Source organism: Caretta caretta, chromosome 11, assembly GCF_965140235.1.
Source record: "Caretta caretta isolate rCarCar2 chromosome 11, rCarCar1.hap1, whole genome shotgun sequence".
In the NCBI taxonomy this organism is placed as follows: Eukaryota; Metazoa; Chordata; order Testudines; family Cheloniidae; genus Caretta; species Caretta caretta.
Window position 1 is genome coordinate 24,706,704 of NC_134216.1, and position 17,866 is coordinate 24,724,569.

Consider the following 17,866-nt stretch of genomic DNA (forward strand, 5'->3'; position numbering starts at 1 on the left):
TTCAGACAAGAGTTTTATGACTTCTTTCTCACAATAAACAGCAGTATTTTATTACTCAATTTAATTAAAACTTGTTCTAGAGACCACCTATGCAACGTGACTACTTTTGGTTCCTTTCACTCTTAGAATGCTGTATGCTTCTTAACCTCTCCAGATTTTCTGTCTGGATCATTTTGGGATGGGTTTTAACCAGTTTAATCTGTATATGAAAAAATGCAAAAACTATGTAAGAGCATCTTTAATAATCAGAAAATATATTTTGTGCATATAATGATTTACCTTAATTAATGAGCATTAGAAACTGTTAGGTTGATGTTCCTAAGCAGTGATAGCTATACATATTAGTGCTGCCTTTTTAAAATGGCACATCAATTGTATTACTTACAGGTGATCATATTGAAAACAAAGAAAGCACACTAGGGACCCAGTCCTTCAAACATGCACTTGAATAACTTTATGTATGGAAATAATCCTATTCAACTGAATGGAATGACTTATATGCATAAAGTTACCTGCTTACGGCACTGATCTTGCAAAAAGTTATGCATGCGCTTAACTTTATGCATGTGAGTAAACTCATCGAGTTCAGCAAGACTATTTAGATGAGTAAAGTGTGTGGCCAAATGTTTGCAGGACAAGAGCCAAAAAATGTTAGAGGGCATATAGACCCCTACATAATTTAAATTGTATTTGCTTTCTTCAGCTCTCAACACTTCTGTGTGGTATAGATTACTATCTCCAACTTCATGAAATGCACCAGCATGCATTCATTGTTGATACCACACACACCATAGATGGATCAAGGTCACATCAAACTTATTTTACTACTTTACCTATTTATAAATGTAAAATATTCAACAACAAACAAAACCTTGCTGGTTTAGAGTGGACAATTCACTACTGAGCATCTCTAATTTCTTTCAGTGAAACACTTTCCCCGGTAAAACAAAATGTCCATTGTCACCATCATCATTCATCTGGATCTCAGAGTGAGAAGTGTCTCTGTGCTTTATATTTAGCTTTGAATATAGTGTACCTAAATATTTCATTTACATGACATTTTAGAGAAATCAATATTGGATCTGATTGATATATAGTCACAACTATGAATCAAATTCCAGTACAAAATTGGACATGCGCTGCAAATTTAACTTGTGAACAGGTTTAGTTGAGTGGTTTCTGAGTTGCAATCATAGTTCTGGAGCATGCTTGGAATTAAAATGTTTGAATTCCAAAAGCTTGCTTAGTTTGGTCCTCCTAATCATGTTTCTATTGAAGTCAAAAGCAAAACTTCCAACGACTTCAATGGAAGCAGCTTTGGGGCCTTTGTTTTTAAAGGCATACCCTTGATGAAAAGCTTTCCCACTTGGTGTCCTTTGACAATTAAATGTATCTGTCAATTGCTTGATTTCTTCCTTGTTTTGTTAATTAAAACAGAGTTGAACTGTTGAAAATGGAGGTTACAAATTTCATAATCTGGGATAGAGTGAGACTCGTTTTTTAACATTTAGAAAAATATAAAGGATCAAATTAAAATAGTTAGGCACACTGGCCAGTTGACTTTCTTATTTAAACAATAAATTGGTATCTACATTTCCAGTAATTAATTTCTATTCCAATTTACATATCTCACTCTTTTCATTTTTTGCTTTCATGTTTTAAAACTGTAATGCAGCTAACATCTATTTAAAGTAACCTTCTCTCCCCAGTGATTGATGTTAGATACAACAATTACAATGCCAATGCTGGGGATAATTCTTTGCAGATGTTGTCAAATTACAGGTTAAATGAGGAAAAAAGTTTCTTTCTTCCGGCCACCCACTCTACTTCCCTTGAAATAGGTGCACAGTACTGTATATCCTGTGCTGTAGGTGCTGTAATTCCCCAGTCAATCACTCATCTGGTTTAAATGACTTCCATTTGCCATTTCAAAGGATGACAGAATGTTATGTTCAGATTGTTTTGCAGGTACCAAAAATGCAGTAACTCTGCTTTGTGTTTTAGCTGGCAAAGAGAAGTGAGCTGGATCTGGCAAGGTTTTGCTGATTTTCCCCTTTAGTATAAATAACATTTGCCATTGAGAACAAGAAAAGGAGGTTAGCTTATTTTAACCCTTTGTACAGTTTTCCATTCTTTAAAGATAAAACGGATTCTTTGCCTTAACACTAAGCATGACCAGAAATAAATGGGATGTATTACATTGATTAGGGACAGACTGAGCCTGGATCCCGCATGTCTGTGCAGAGGAGGTGCAAGAAACCTCCCCATTCCCAAATCCTTGTGGTAAAAGCAAGACACAATCACATTCCCTCCATGCACCCTAAAGGGGATAGAGAAAGAAGCGAGGAGAAGACAAAACAATGGCTTCACCTTGCTCTGTATTATCCTGAAGAATAGGCCAAATGCAGGGAGGGAAGTGAGTTGTACCATTCTGAAGGATGGCAGTGGAACCTGGAGTTGCTGCTGAAAGCATGGTCTGTGTCAGAAGCATAAGTCAGTTTTCCCTGCAGTGGTGAATCCATGCTGCCTCCTACTCAGGGTTTTGTATTAATAAGCATGTTCTAACCCACAGCAATAAGCCCAAAGGCATTTTTCTTTGTAAATGTTAAGGTATGATTGCAAAACTTTATTTCCACTGTAAAGGAAGAGCAGAAATGATTCATAGGTCTGACTAAAGGAAAGGAAGATGAGTGTGTTTAGAGATTAGGCCAGAGGACAGGGAATTAGGGTGTTTATATTTTATTCCTGTCCTTGGCACTGACTTGCTGTGTGGCCTCAGACAAGTCACTTAATCCATGGCTTAGTTTCCCCATCTGCAAAACATGTATACAACACTGATTTCCTTCAGAAAGGTGATGTGAGGTTTAATGCTTTAGGCCTGGTTCTGCTAGGTCCTCATGCAAATTCACAGTGGGAGCAGAAGGATTAACTAGTCCCACACTAACCACTGCACAGCCTTCATAAAGACCAAGCAGAATTCTAGTCCCTCCATAAAACAGGATGCAAGTATAGAGAGAACAGATGGCCCAGTAGATAGAGCACTAGCCTAAGAGCTGGGTTCAATTCCCTGTTCTACCACAGACTTCTTCTGTGACCTTGGGTAAGTTATTTAGCTTCTCTGCATCTCAGCCTTCCATCTGTAAAATGGGGATACTACTACTGGCCTACCTCAGAGGGTTGTTGTAAGATAAACACACTAAAGATTGTGAGCTCTGTGGTGATGTGGCCATATAAGTTCCTAAAATAGATAGATACAGCTCTTCCTGAAGGGGGCACAGAGAAGCCAGGAACAGGTGGAACTATGTGGAGTTGGCCAGCTGTGGGGGAGGGGAAGTAAGTTACACCCCAGGAAAAGGTGGTGCAGTGTATTCACTCTTTCTGTGAAACATTCATGGCCTGTGGAGTGCTGCATTACCCCTCCGAATGGCCTGCAGGATATTCACAATCAAGCTATCTGAGGTCTTGTAGAGATTACGTTTTTCAGGAGCCAAGTATTTCAAAAACTAACTCTGATTTTTTCCATCATCGCATTCCCTTTTTTTAATAAATCCTATTCCTGTCTGATCTCATGCTTTCCTGCTTTGTGATAAACTCCTCCCAGGCATCTACACAATGTGTGTGACGCAAATATTGCCTGTTGTCTGATTCTGGCACTCCTCCACACTTTTGCCCCATTTCCCCCTCCCTTTCTTAATCAATGTCTAGACAGTCCTTAATTCCTTCTCCTGGCCAGGCAGGCATGCAGCTGCTTTGCGTTCTGACATTAGCGCCACCCAATGGATCAGTTAAATTTATTTTTAACTGAATAAGTTTAATAATTCTCAGAACTGGACTCAAGCATTGTTTTAAATATTGAGACCTAGAGCATGTGACTGGTATTCTGAGTTTCCAAGTCTTGGCTCTTAAGAAGAAAGCGTAGTTTGCTGATGAAGACTTGTGGTTTTCCTGTTTGTTGTCTGGAAAAGAGCATGTGGAGGTGGGGTGCCAACGGACAGAGCAGGGCAAAAAAATAAATAAATACAGATTTATTTGTATGTCCAGAAGATGCATATTCCCCATTTGCTTTATTCATTGCAAAGAGTGCTGTGTCCCAAAGGTAACAGGATCCCAGATCCTGATCTTTAAAGCATGGGCTCGAGGACCACGGGACATTTGACCTATGTGCAGTGATTACGGAACACTGCAGTGGAGCTGTGTCTACAAGAAATGAAAGAATTTTGGTCTGCCCAAAAATGGAGCCAAAGAAACTTCACTTGCAAAACGATTTAAAACTCTCCAGTAACAGAGCTGCCCAGCCAAACAGTTTCTGTAAAAGGATAAAAAGTTTCCTGCCAGCCTCCTTTACTCTGTTGTGCTTTACTATATCCTTTTGCCACATGAAATAATTTTAAAACCAGAGTTTGCTTTCTTGGTAAAGACAGTAGACAGTGTTGTGAAACTGGAAGCATGTTTGATCTATGACAGTCATAGAGTAGAATGCATAAGTCTCAGCTCAGAATTTTTTCACAAATTGTATCATCTGCCCTGCTCACAGAAAATCCAAGAGCTTTTATTCACTCTAATTTATTCATTACTCAGAAATGTTTTGACTAATATGCTTTTTAATAATTTACTTTATAAATTGACCATGGCTGTTGAAAATTCAAATTGTGACCACATGGCACTGTATCTGTACACTGGTTTAGATGAGTGTGCAAATACTAGTGACACAAATGCTTGCTAGTGAATTTGAAATTTGGATTCTGTGAATGTTCCTGTGCATACAAGACTTTGAAATTACCATTATAGACAACATTTTTTGGTCAAACAAGCTCAAAAAGTTCACAAAAGCAAGCACAAAAGAGGCACAAACATGTCATCCAGTTCTAGAAAACTGAGATTGCTAAAATGCTTAAAAATAAATCAAATTGTTTTATCTTATATTTATATTCCAAATTCACACACAAATATATGAATATTTGTGTATCATAACGTGTATACTGCATGTGTTATATACATGCACAGTGTGTGTAAGCTCTACAATATGTTTGCAGCTGTTTGTATAAGGGATGCATTTTACAATATTTTTATTAGCAAGTACCCATATTGACTTTCAATGGCAATATTTAGAAGCTATGACTGTATAAACAATCTAGCACTCTTCATGTTCAGTGTAACATGGCAACAATGTCACAGTAATAGTACAGCAGTGCACCAAAACTTTGTTTAGATAAAGTCATTTGCTTATTCAAATTTATGGCAAGATTTATATTACTATCTACAAATAGATATCAATAGTTAAAGAGATTTTTGACATTTAATATATTATGCAGGTTTAAAATGCTCTGGAAAATGGATGAACTATCTAAGCTGAATAACTTTCCACTTGTAAAAATGCATCTCAAAGTACAGAGGACACAGATTTAATACTTAGTCTTGCTTGTTTAAGCACATGGTAAAATGTAGACAGGTTTTTCATATTTTAATGCTGACGGAACAATACAGTCTCCACAGAGCCAAAGCTAAATGAAAAAATGACAGACATATCTTATTAGGGAAGATAATTTAAGTAATACTTATTTTTAATGCTTCACTTAAGCAATACTATTTTATTTCTCCAAAGACTTACAGAACTCTTCCCTTCCCTTGTTGGCTTATATTGCTGCATGCACTGCGCAGATAGTTATACAAAATAAAAATAACATAAAAGTGAGATTTTGAGCTGTTTCAAGTTTCTAATATATTGTAAGGACTCAATTATATCTCCCCCAGACACAGTATGTCAGATCCTGTTTTATGCTGTACTTTCTTATTCACAAGCATGCTTCCATTTTCCAGGTAGCAGTTTAGATCAAAGCTTTAAAATAAAAATCCTACATACAAACCTCCCTTAAAATAACAATTAATTTGATGACTATCTGGAGAATCTAAGCCTTTGATTAATATAAATAATAGAAAATTTCCTAAATAACTTTTGCTCCTGGTAAGTTTCCAAGCAAGTAATTCACAAAATATGACTTTTTTCATTGGAAAGGTTATAAAAATTTGTTTGTTGGAGGTAGAGAAGGAAATGTAATTAAAGGCTAAATTCAGTCTCACATTTCATCTTAACTAAAAGAATATGTAGGATTTAGACAAAAGTCACCTAGGTATTTCCTTTTTTTTTTTTTTTTTTTTTTTTTTTAAGGCAGTGCACATTGTCAGATTGTCAGCAAATCGAATTATGCAATAGCAGAACTACATCTGGCAGAACTGACTATGCCAGGTAACCTTAAATAGAAACTCTGCAGCAGTTAACTATGTTGCAACACTAGGCTTTGCTGGTAATAGTTATCAAAAGTTCCCCTTTGTAGCATTTCTATAAAAAATAAAAAGGGAAGAGGTGAAATGAAAACATGTTGGAGGGGGGGCGGTTATTTATAAAAGTCCCCTTTACAGTTGGAAATGCTTACAAAAGCATATATAAAATAAGGCAACTCTAGTTATTTTTAACTGCATATGGTCTACATAAAACAAAGCTACAGATCAGAGAAGCTATAATGAAGGCAAGCTAAAGATCACAGCAATTGGAATACTTTAGCCAGCCTCGAATCTGGAATGTCTCCAGGTGCTAGTCCAACAATCAAATGTCCAGTGAATTTCTGGTGTAGCGATCTTCAAGAAGAACATTAATTGGTAAACTTGATAGGTTAATGTGTGAAGGTTTGTTTATAATAATTATTTTAGGAGTATGTGTATTATTCAGATCTCAGATGTAGGACATGCAGACCCTCTCATCTGTTCAAACCTGCTTTATTTGCCCAGACATGTACAGTAGCTGATTTGACAAGAAACATTCTGGTATGTGCAGCATCTACTGTATTTGAGATCAAAGCCAAGTCCTGGATCTTCACTGGTGTTTACAATTCATTACTGTGTATACATTTTCGGGTACAGTCTAAGTACTTGGTTCTGCAGTGATAGGTGCTGGAACTAGGGGTGCTACTGCACCTCCTGGTTTGAAGTGGTTTCCATCATATACAGGGTTTACAGTTTGGTTCAATGGCTCTCAGCACCCCCACTATCCAAATTGTTCTAGCACCCCAGTCTGTAGCCAAGTATTTGAATAAAATACACGTTGTCCCCCAAAGCATACATTATTGTCAATGCACATGTGTGAAAGCCCAAAGTGCAGTCCTTAGCTGTCCTAAAAGTAGAAAGGATGGCCATGTGTTTAAAGCTCAGGCTTAAGCACCATAAGACCTCAGTTTGTATCCCATCTCTGCCATGGCTGTATTTTGTTGCTCTTTGGCAAGTAACCTAGGGCTTCATTCTGCCACCCAGATTTCAATACGACTCTTTGTGAACTAATGTACTACTCAGTGTAAGAGGGTCAGATCAAGCCCTAAGTGATTAGCCAAAGGGCACAGAGAAAGTCTGTGAACGAATAAAGCTGGTGTGAACAAATGTATCTGAGATCTGAACTGTGCCCCGATACTTTAAAAACATTTATAATTTTTGAATGTGTATTTCCTACTGAAAACAAATGTGTTTATTACACTAAAAACAAGGAGAAAGCTCAAATCCACCTCTGCAGGAGTCTCCCATTTGCAGAAATCTCCTCTGTATTATATGTACCTCACAGTTTTGAAATTATAAGCTTTTAAGTATTTTGCAAATGGATTATAAACATTTTTTAGAGCTAAATCCTCCAAATAGTTGCCTCTGTTGAAGCATCTTGGGTTTTTACTACCCTTTGATGCTTTAACCTTAAGCTTTACTGTGAGTTGTGTAAAATAAAATTATGGATCTCTACTCATTTTCTCAGTTATTTTCCTCCAAGTATTCCCTTCAGTCTGATCCCTAAGTAAAAGACTAAAAATATGTGTGTATCGAAATTGTAAGCAATAATGACTTTGGCTTTAGCTTTGGCCTACCACTTCCCAAGTGGAATGAAAGAAGAATTATAACTAAGGTGAGCTGAAGGGCATCAGTGCATTCTGAAAATATTTTTCAATAAAGTTAAGTTTTGCTGGAGCCAAACCTAAGAAGAAATGACAGATATATATACTGTACTGCATCCCCACTCTCAACATGTGAAATATTGACATTGCTCTGGGTAGCTAAAAGCATGCAATAAACATATGTAGATATATTCTCCTCTTGTTGCTGAAGAGAGTTACACATATCATTCTAGCATATGCTAAAGCAGAGATTCCCAAGGTTTTTTTTGCTGCCCCCACTTTCGCATGGGAGTCACACAACAGGCTCTGCCCCCTCACACACACACAACTTCTGCCTGTCCAGGCTGACTGAGGGGAACAGGCAGCCGATGCCTGAGATGGTGGTAGGACCCTGGCTGGTTCCATCCTTCGAAGAGCCTACAATAGTGTGGCTCCTTGCCCTCTCTCCTCCCTGCCCAAAGCCTCTCCATACTGCAGATTCTGGAGGGTTTGAAATATGCATGTTGCAGCCAGCCGGGTATCCAGGGCAGGACAGCAAAGGGAGAGTACACAGGAAACCCCCAAGGATCAGGGAGAGGAGGAGAGGAAAATCAGCAGGCTGCTACCAGGACAGGGTGGGACCGGGCTGGGTGGGGCTATGTTCTCTCCTCTGCCCCCATCCTCCTCCCCCACCAACCTTTGGGTACTCCATGTGTGTCCTCCCTGTTGCTGCTCTGCTCTGTCCTGGACACCAGGCTGGCCAGCAGCCTCATGCCTCACCTCATATCCCCGATGACCTCGTCATGCCCCCCTCCCTCAAGGGGTATGCCCCACAGTTTGAAAACCTATGTGTAATGAAAGATATGTTTATAAATGACTGTGCATCAAGTTGAGACTGTACCCCTCAGGACTGATTTGTTGTTTTAGAAATTACAATGTGTAACACGTTTCTTACACTGCAGATCATAAGAATTTTATGGAGCAATTAACTACCCTAATTTAGTGACTACATACAAATGAGGTGTTGTCTTATGACTATAAATACAGGAACAACCAATATTGACATTAGTAAAGTGGTATTATTAACTCTTTAAAGATTGCATCTACATACACAGTTTGATGCTGACATGTTGAGTATTAACTCACTGTGCAAGCAGTCTGATTTCCGTGGGATGACTGATAAAGTAAAGCACTGGTAAACATGAATAAGAGTGGCAAGACTATACCCTCATTTTGCTATCAGTCCCAAAAATCAGGGTCCTAAGGGATAAGAGGGAAGAAAATATGGTCACAGAATTTAACATGTCATAATACACAGTGAGAACAGCCTCCTTAATAATATCTCACATTTACATTATATAGCATTTTTTACCCCATATAATCTTAAAGCATTTTGCAAACCATGGACCAGCTCTTTAAATGTTCCAGCATCACCATTGTTAAAAATCAAGTGGAGTTTTGTGGGAGTAAAGGCTATATGGTTGAGTCCTATTTGCATATCGGAATTGATTCTTCACTAGAATGCTGACATTCCTATAGTGGATAGCAACTGTAAGGCAGACAACAACTTTGTACAACATGAGTCAGAGGAGGGGGAAATTTGACCAAATATACTGGAACAAACTTCCCTTTTTACGAAAATGGAATGAGATATTTAATGTCTATGCAGAGCAGACAATATCTTGGTTTCAGAGGTCTGATCCATAAAACTCCCACACAGTGGATTGCATGGAATTCATTTTTTTTCACTCTTGCATGGATTTGGACCTGTGGTTCCTAAGTGTCTAGACACTTCAAGCCTCAGACTAGGTCACTGTCCTCTGTGAAAAGCTTTCATCTCTCATAGCAGGGATTCTCAAACTCACAGTCACAAATACCAGGTACAGTATGGGGCTGAGGAAGGTAACCTGGATCACTGCAAAACTGACAAAACTAGGTGGTTTCAATGATCTGAGGTGAACAAGTTCAGATAAGGGAAGGAATACTTAACTTGCTCTTTCCCCTGCTTCCTGCCCCATTTCCAGCTACTTACTCTTATCACAATCCCCACCCACCAGTACTCCAACCCCCTCCATCATCCACACCCCAACCACGAACATTACCCATAAACTACCACCCCCAGCTAGCACCACCCAGCTCATTCACCAATATCCCTAGCCAGGGTTTTAAGGAAAAATTGATGGAAGTACTCTGAAAAAAAGGATGATTCCCACATCCCCTTATGGACAGTCTTGAATATTGAGTCCAGACACCAATGGCTCTCTCCTTGCACTACACAAGGGTTACCAAAGATTGTTGTTAGCATGGAGGCTTGTGGTAACAGACTGCCAGCACAGGCAGAAGAACATCTGGTTCATAGATCCCAATTATCTTAATCATACTAATCATAGATCCTAATCATATGTAGAGGAAGAGGGAAGGTTTACAGTCCCACCAGTGCAAGTCCTCTTGTTCTAACTGGCCAGTCCTCTGTAGCATGGGGCACAGGTCACTTGCTGGAGGATTCTCTGCTCCTTGAAGTCTTTAAACCACAATTTGAGTCTACTATAGACCACCGGACCAGGGGGATGAGGTAGATGAGGCTTTCTTCCGGCAGCTCACGGAAGCTACTAGATCGCATGCCCTGATTCTCATGGGTGACTTTAATTTTCCTGATATCTGCTGGGAGAGCAATACAGCAGTGCATAGACAATCCAGGAAGTTTTTGGAAAGCGTAGGGGACAATTTCCTGGCACAAGTGCTAGAGGAGCCAACTAGGGGGAGCGCTTTTCTTGACCTGCTGCTCACAAACCGGGTAGAATTAGTGGGGGAAGCAAAAGTGGATGGGAATCTGGGAGGCAGTGACCATGAGTTGGTTGAGTTCAGGATCCTGACGCAGGGAAGAAAGGTAAGCAGCAGGATACGGACCCTGGACTTCAGGGTCTAACATGAAGGGGGACTAACATGAAGGGGAAAGGAGTCCAGGAGAGCTGGCTGTATTTCAAGGAATCCCTGTTGAGGTTACAGGGACAAACCATCCCGATGAGTCGAAAGAATAGTAAATATGGCAGGCGACCAGCTTGGCTTAATGGTGAAATCCTAGTGGATCTTAAACATAAAAAAGAAGCTTACAAGAAGTGGAAGGTTGGACATATGACCAGGGAAGAGTATAAAAATATTGCTCGGGCATGTAGGAATGATATCAGGAGGGCCAAATTGCACCTGGAGCTGCAGCTAGCAAGAGATGTCAAGAGTAACAAGAAGGGTTTCTTCAGGTATGTTGGCAACAAGAAGAAAGCCAAGGAAAGTGTGGGCCCCTTACTGAATGAGGGAGGCAACCTAGTGACAGAGGATGTGGAAAAAGCTAATGTACTCAATGCTTTTTTTGCCTCTGTCTTCACTAACAAGGTCAGCTCCCAGACTGCTGCGCTGGGCATCACAAAATGGGGAAGAGATGGCCAGCCCTCTGTGGAGATAGAGGTGGTTAGGGACTATTTAGAAAAGCTGGACGTGCACAAGTCCATGGGGCCGGACGAGTTGCATCCGAGAGTGCTGAAGGAATTGGTGGCTGTGATTGCAGAGCCATTGGTCATTATCTTTGAAAACTCGTGGCGAACGGGGAAAGTCCCGGATGACTGGAAAAAGGCTAATGTAGTGCCAATCTTTAAAAAAGGGAAGAAGGAGGATCCTGGGAACTACAGGCCAGTCAGCCTCACCTCAGTCCCTGGAAAAATCATGGAGCAGGTCCTCAAAGAATCAATCCTGAAGCACTTGCATGAGAGGAAAGTGATCAGGAACAGCCAGCATGGATTCACCAAGGGAAGGTCATGCCTGACTAATCTAATTGCCTTTTATGATGAGATTACTGGTTCTGTGGATGAAGGGAAAGCAGTGGATGTATTGTTTCTTGACTTCAGCAAAGCTTTTGACACGGTCTCCCACAGTATTCTTGTCAGCAAGTTAAGGAAGTATGGGCTGGATGAATGCACTATAAGGTGGGTAGAAAGCTGGCTAGATTGTCGGGCTCAACGGGTAGTGATCAATGGCTCCATGTCTAGTTGGCAGCCGGTGTCAAGTGGAGTGCCCCAGGGGTCGATCCTGGGGCCGGTTTTGTTCAATATCTTCATAAATGATCTGGAGGATGGTGTAGATTGCACTCTCAGCAAATTTGCGGATGATACTAAACTGGGAGGAGTGGTAGATACGCTGGAGGGGAGGGATAGGATACAGAAGGACCTAGACAAATTGGAGGATTGGGCCAAAAGAAATCTGATGAGGTTCAATAAGGATAAGTGCAGGGTCCTGCACTTAGGACGGAAGAATCCAATGCACCGCTACAGACTAGGGGCCGAATGGCTAGGCAGCAGTTCTGCGGAAAAGGACCTAGGGGTGACAGTGGACGAGAAGCTGGATATGAGTCAGCAGTGTACCCTTGTTGCCAAGAAGGCCAATGGCATTTTGGGATGTATAAGTAGGGGCATAGCGAGCAGATCGAGGGACGTGATCGTTCCCCTCTATTCGACATTGGTGACGCCTCATCTGGAGTACTGTGTCCAGTTTTGGGCCCCACACTACAAGAAGGATGTGGATAAATTGGAGAGAGTCCAGAGAAGGGCAACAAAAATGATTAGGGGTCTAGAACACATAACTTATGAGGAGAGGCTGAGGGAGCTGGGATTGTTTAGTCTGCAGAAGAGAAGAATGAGGGGGGATTTGATAGCTGCTTTCAACTACCTGAAAGGGGGTTCCAAAGAGGATGGCTCTAGACTGTTCTCAATGGTAGCAGATGACAGAACGAGGAGTAATGGTCTCAAGTTGCAGTGGGGGGGGGGTTAGATTGGATATTAGGAAAAACTTTTTCACTAGGAGGGTGGTGAAACACTGGAATGCGTTACCTAGGGAGGTGGTAGAATCTCCTTCCTTAGAGGTTTTTAAGGTCAGGCTTGACAAAGCCCTGGCTGGGATGATTTAACTGGGAATTGGTCCTGCTTCGAGCAGGGGGTTGGACTAGATGACCTTCTGGGGTCCCTTCCAACCCTGATATTCTATGATTCTATTCTATTCTATGACTTCAATAGCTCAGACATAGGTGAGAGGTTTTTCACAAGAGTGGGTGGGTGAGATTCTGTGGCCTGCGTTGTGCAGAAGGTCGGACTAGATGATCATAATGGTCCCTTCTGACCTTAGTATCTATGAATCACCACATCTTTCTCACTCACAGCATGGCAAAACACAGATTGCAGGGACAACACATCTTATTGAATTAGACCATTCATTATACATTAAAACTCATCATGTTTTTAAAGTTAAAAAACTAATACCATAAAAATCTGCTTGACTGTACAGATATGTGGATCAGTTCGACTACGATAGGAACCAAGTCAAGCTTTCAACTGAAACTTGAAAATATTTTTTCTGACATGCAAAAACCATTAGGTTCATTTTTTCTGCTGTTTCTGAACCCATGTGTGCCTCTGCACCTATATGTTTGAGCAAAGTGATGAGCCACAAAGAGAAAATGTGCCCTTTTCAATTTCCCAGCCCAATTCTGTGTCTCCATGAAGTTCAGAGAGTTTATAAATAATGGTCATATAAGCATTCACATATTTGGGTGTTTCTCTGAACAAAACCTTGTTCTGCAGCATTTATATGATCTGATAACCACTACTTCACTCCAAAAAAAAGCAATGCAGTTCAGAGGCATAGCTTCTGCTCAACCCTTAATTCACTCAATTTTTCTTGGGTATCAGGGGGTGTCTACAAATCCTGGGTGATCATATTGCACAGGCTGCAATATCAAAGCGAGGAAGAGTAAACAAGCCAAACCTTAACTCTGAATTTCATTGCTTCTGTTTCTTTGTCTCAAAATCTTATCATGTGAACACAGCGTAGATTTTTTGGTTTAAGAAGAAAAATAATGGCTCGGGATTCAGGAAAATGACTCACATGGAACTAGTCCAGCTCTCCTAGTTTGGTTCTAGTCAGGTCAATATGAATCAGATGACCCTTATCTTACTTTAAGACCGGATAAAAACTCTCCCCTCTCCCCCCATAAACCCAGCCAGTTTGTGCTACATTATGCAGCATATCTACTTCTCCTCTCACATTTCCTTGGTCTGCAAATCTGCCGATTACCTCCTCTGCAACATTTCCTGTATACGCCTCTCTCTTGATTCCATCTCTGCTTAAATCCTCTTCCATGCTGTCATTTCCCCTTGTCTTGAGTGTCCCTTCTTTCTTTTTGTCCATCCTGAGTCCCAGTTTTATCCTATTCCTAGCACACGTTGAATATCACCATGAGCTCCCTTAGGCATTAAGTTAAGCATGGCCCACATCCTACACAAGCCAAAATTGTTGTAACTGTTTTTAAAACACTCAGTGGAGTTGACCTCCAGGTCTTTGTGAGATTTCAGCTACGTGTGAACTGAAACCAGAAAACAGGCCCTTCTTGGTTTTAGATTAAACTTATCAAATGAACTGCGGGGGCAGAACCAGGGATTCAAAACTGATCACCCCTCCCTGACCACAAAATTAATAAAGGCTTGGATTCAAAGTTTCAGTTTTGGCCAATCTCTAGCTGTGACACAAACAAACAGATAAAATAACAGAGTGCACATTAGCACTCTCTCTGTTAGCCTGCTAAAGGTTTTTTTCTTTTGAGAGCAGACACCTCTACTAAAAAAGAAAGCAATAACTTAATACACACATGAACAGAAAAATAATATTCCATTTCATTCTCTGAAGAACTCAGTTTGCGTCAGATTCCAGAACGAGATCTAACCTGGCTCAGCTAGAAAAAAATTCAGTGTTCCTGTAATAGAGTAGTGAACCTTTTATTTCTGTCACATGCTCATGCTTTTCACTCAGAGGCACACAAAAGTTAAGTGACTTGTTTAAAGTCACATATGGAATCTGCATTACAGCCAGAATAGGGCCCTGGAGTCCTCCCAATTCTGAGTCACTTGTTCTAACCTCTAGACCAATTTTCACATACAACACCAAATTTCATTCTGAAGTAGAGAGAAAAATAATGTTAATGCAATATGGTCCAGTGGGGAAAGGAACACCACACCTTGTGTTTCAGTTTCTCTTTGATGCATTCTGTTTCTTTTGTTTTATGAATGGTACTGCACAGATTTAAAGAACACATACCGTATATAGTCTTTTCATGGTCAAAACTAGTCATTTATTGCTCCTTGTACTGTATATGATGCCTGTTTAAATCCTCATGTTAGCCATTTTCTTCTGTCTGCTAACACCACGTATTTAGTGTGAGCCACCCACTCAAATGCTGGTATGCATGCCACATGTGCACATTTTGTTTTTTGTAGTTAAGACTGTGTAATGAGTAGGTTTTGTATTGTGGAATGAAAACAAAGATATTTGCTTTCACATAAATATCATCCCTCTCTTTCTACCTGTAGATAGCGGGAAGAATAAAATAGCCCTTCCTTTTTTTTTTCTGTAGACATCCCAGTTTCCTACTACACAACATTATGGATAGAATGCAACCAAGCTGAAACTAAAGCAAAGTGAAAATATCATTGTTTCACTGCTTTCAGATGTTGTTACAAACCCGAAGCTAGAACTAGACTCACTGAAGTACGGGAACATTTCAACCTAACCTGAGCAAAGTTTCAAGAGAACCTGAGTTAAATTTGGAAATTTATTATTTTGTATATAAACATAGCAAACCTCAACAGCCTCAGCTGAGATTCATAGGATGCTTTGCACTTGAGATCTCAATTGGGTTTTTGAGTTCATTTGAACAAGAATAAAGGAAAACTTGTGGGATGCAAACCCCCATACACAGAAACACACAAAAGATTTGCATGAAACACTTGTGAATAAAAAGAGCAAACCAAGATTTGCACAGTTTAAATGCTTTTGTAGTTAATAGTTTTTTTCCAGTTCATGACAAATATCATATTTATTAAATGTTCATATCTGAATGCCCAGAAAGAATTCAAGGGGCTGTCTGTCAGAGCGTTAGTAACTTTAACTTTTTAAGTGGGATGATTTTTTACTGAGACTCTCTTTAGCACTTTTCACATCCTTGCAAACTCAGCAAACCTTTGTTCTAAAATGTTTTGTGCCCACTAGTGCTGTTGATTATAGATTACATCACCATTTTTTTTTCTCATGGGCAACATATTTTTTTCATTGAGCAATATTCTGAAACTTGGAAATCTAACCTGTGTTTTAGTCTCAGGACAGGCGCATTCTTATGGTAAAAACCTCCCCAGTTGAACTTGGGATACAGTCAACTCTTGTATGGTTGATACCAGGCCAGGTTAATTATGCAATCATCCTAAGTAGAAGAGGATGCATGAGCATTTTTCACAGACTTGTTTTTAGTACAGAGGCAGTTCTCTGGAACTGAATAAAGAAAATGGAGAATGCCTGTGATTTAAATGAACTAGCACACTCAAAATCCAAGGATTTAAAGATCAACAAGGCATCTTAAAGTAATTTTGGGCTCAGTTGTAACTAAAGGTATGTCTACACAGCAAAAAAAAAAAAAAGAAAGAAAGAAAGAAAAAACTCCGAGGCAGAGAGTCAGAGTCCTGGTCAACTGACTCGGGCTTGCAGAGCTCATATCAAGGGGCTAAAAATAGCAGTCAAGATGTTCAGGAACCGGGCTAAAGCCCAGCTCAGAGATACTCCCCACTTGCTGGTTGCAGAGCCCAGGCTCCAGCCAGAGCGCCTAGACTACTATTTTGAGCCCTGAAGCAGGAGGTGATCTGAGCCCTGCTGCAGAACTTCTCCCCCGAGTAGTCATACCCTAACTGGCACAGTCCTAAATAAAGGGAAGTGGGGAGCTAGTGTCTCTGTGAAACATAATACTTCCTGGAGCGCCCAGGTACAAAGGGTAAAAGATTTCGGATTGCACCATCTTCTCCCTGCATGCCTGGCCATTATGGATAACATCCATTCAGGAATTGTCCCATGAAACATTTTTTCCACCAATTAGTCAAAACCAGCCTATTTCCAAAACAGGTTCAGATTCAACAAATCTCCGAACTCAAAAATGTTGTGGAGGGACAAAGTTTCAAAATTGTCAAAATGAACCATTTTGAGATTTTCTAAACATAAAATGCCAGTTTTCTGATTTAAAACAACTTTCTCATTGAATTAAACTTAATTGGACTAAAAAAAGGTTGAAACCCAAATGAAACATTTCAAAATTATTGAAACAAAACATTCTGATTGACCCAAACTGAACTGGGGTCGGGGAGGGGTGGGGGGTGGACGTTCAGTTCATAAACATTGTCAAGATTTCAACTTTTTATCGTGATTTGAGATGGGAAAAAATGTCAAACTCTGAAAAGTATTTGAGGGATACATAGGTTGTTTCCTGCCCAGCTCAATAGCGAGGCAAAGGACTGGAAAGTGGCTCTGCCTCTTCCTCGTCCTCTTTACTCACAGTTGCCAGGAAGGAGACAGTGCCTAGCTATTGTGCTGGGGAGGCTGTAAGGGTGCAGGCTTCCTGTGGCCTCCTCATCACCTGTTTATTCACACAGCACCCAGGCACAATTTGGCTCTTTCTATGCGGTCAGTGGAAAATGTGCAGGGCGGGTGTAATACCACATGGGTTCTTCACATCAGCTAATAAGCAGGCTGCTGCATTCTAGCCAAGTTGAGGGCAACGGAGAAAGTGCCAGCACTGACAAAAATATTTTATAATTCTATTTCAATTAATCATGAATATTAGCAAAACAAACACTTGACCTCCAGGCTGGCCCTACTGCAATGGCTGCCTAAGGCAACGAGACTGAAGGGGATGGCAGAAAAAGAAACAAACCTGGTGAGGCATGGGTGTGTGTGTGGGGATAAATAAAATCCTTTTCCTGATGTACTCATTTTTCATTTGGATCCCAGTGTCCTTCAGTTCTCAGTCTCTCCTTACTTTGGCCCTCGTGCCTTTCCTCTGTTTATCAAGATGAATCCTATTTCCCTCCCATTTTCCTTCTTTCCTCTTCTCC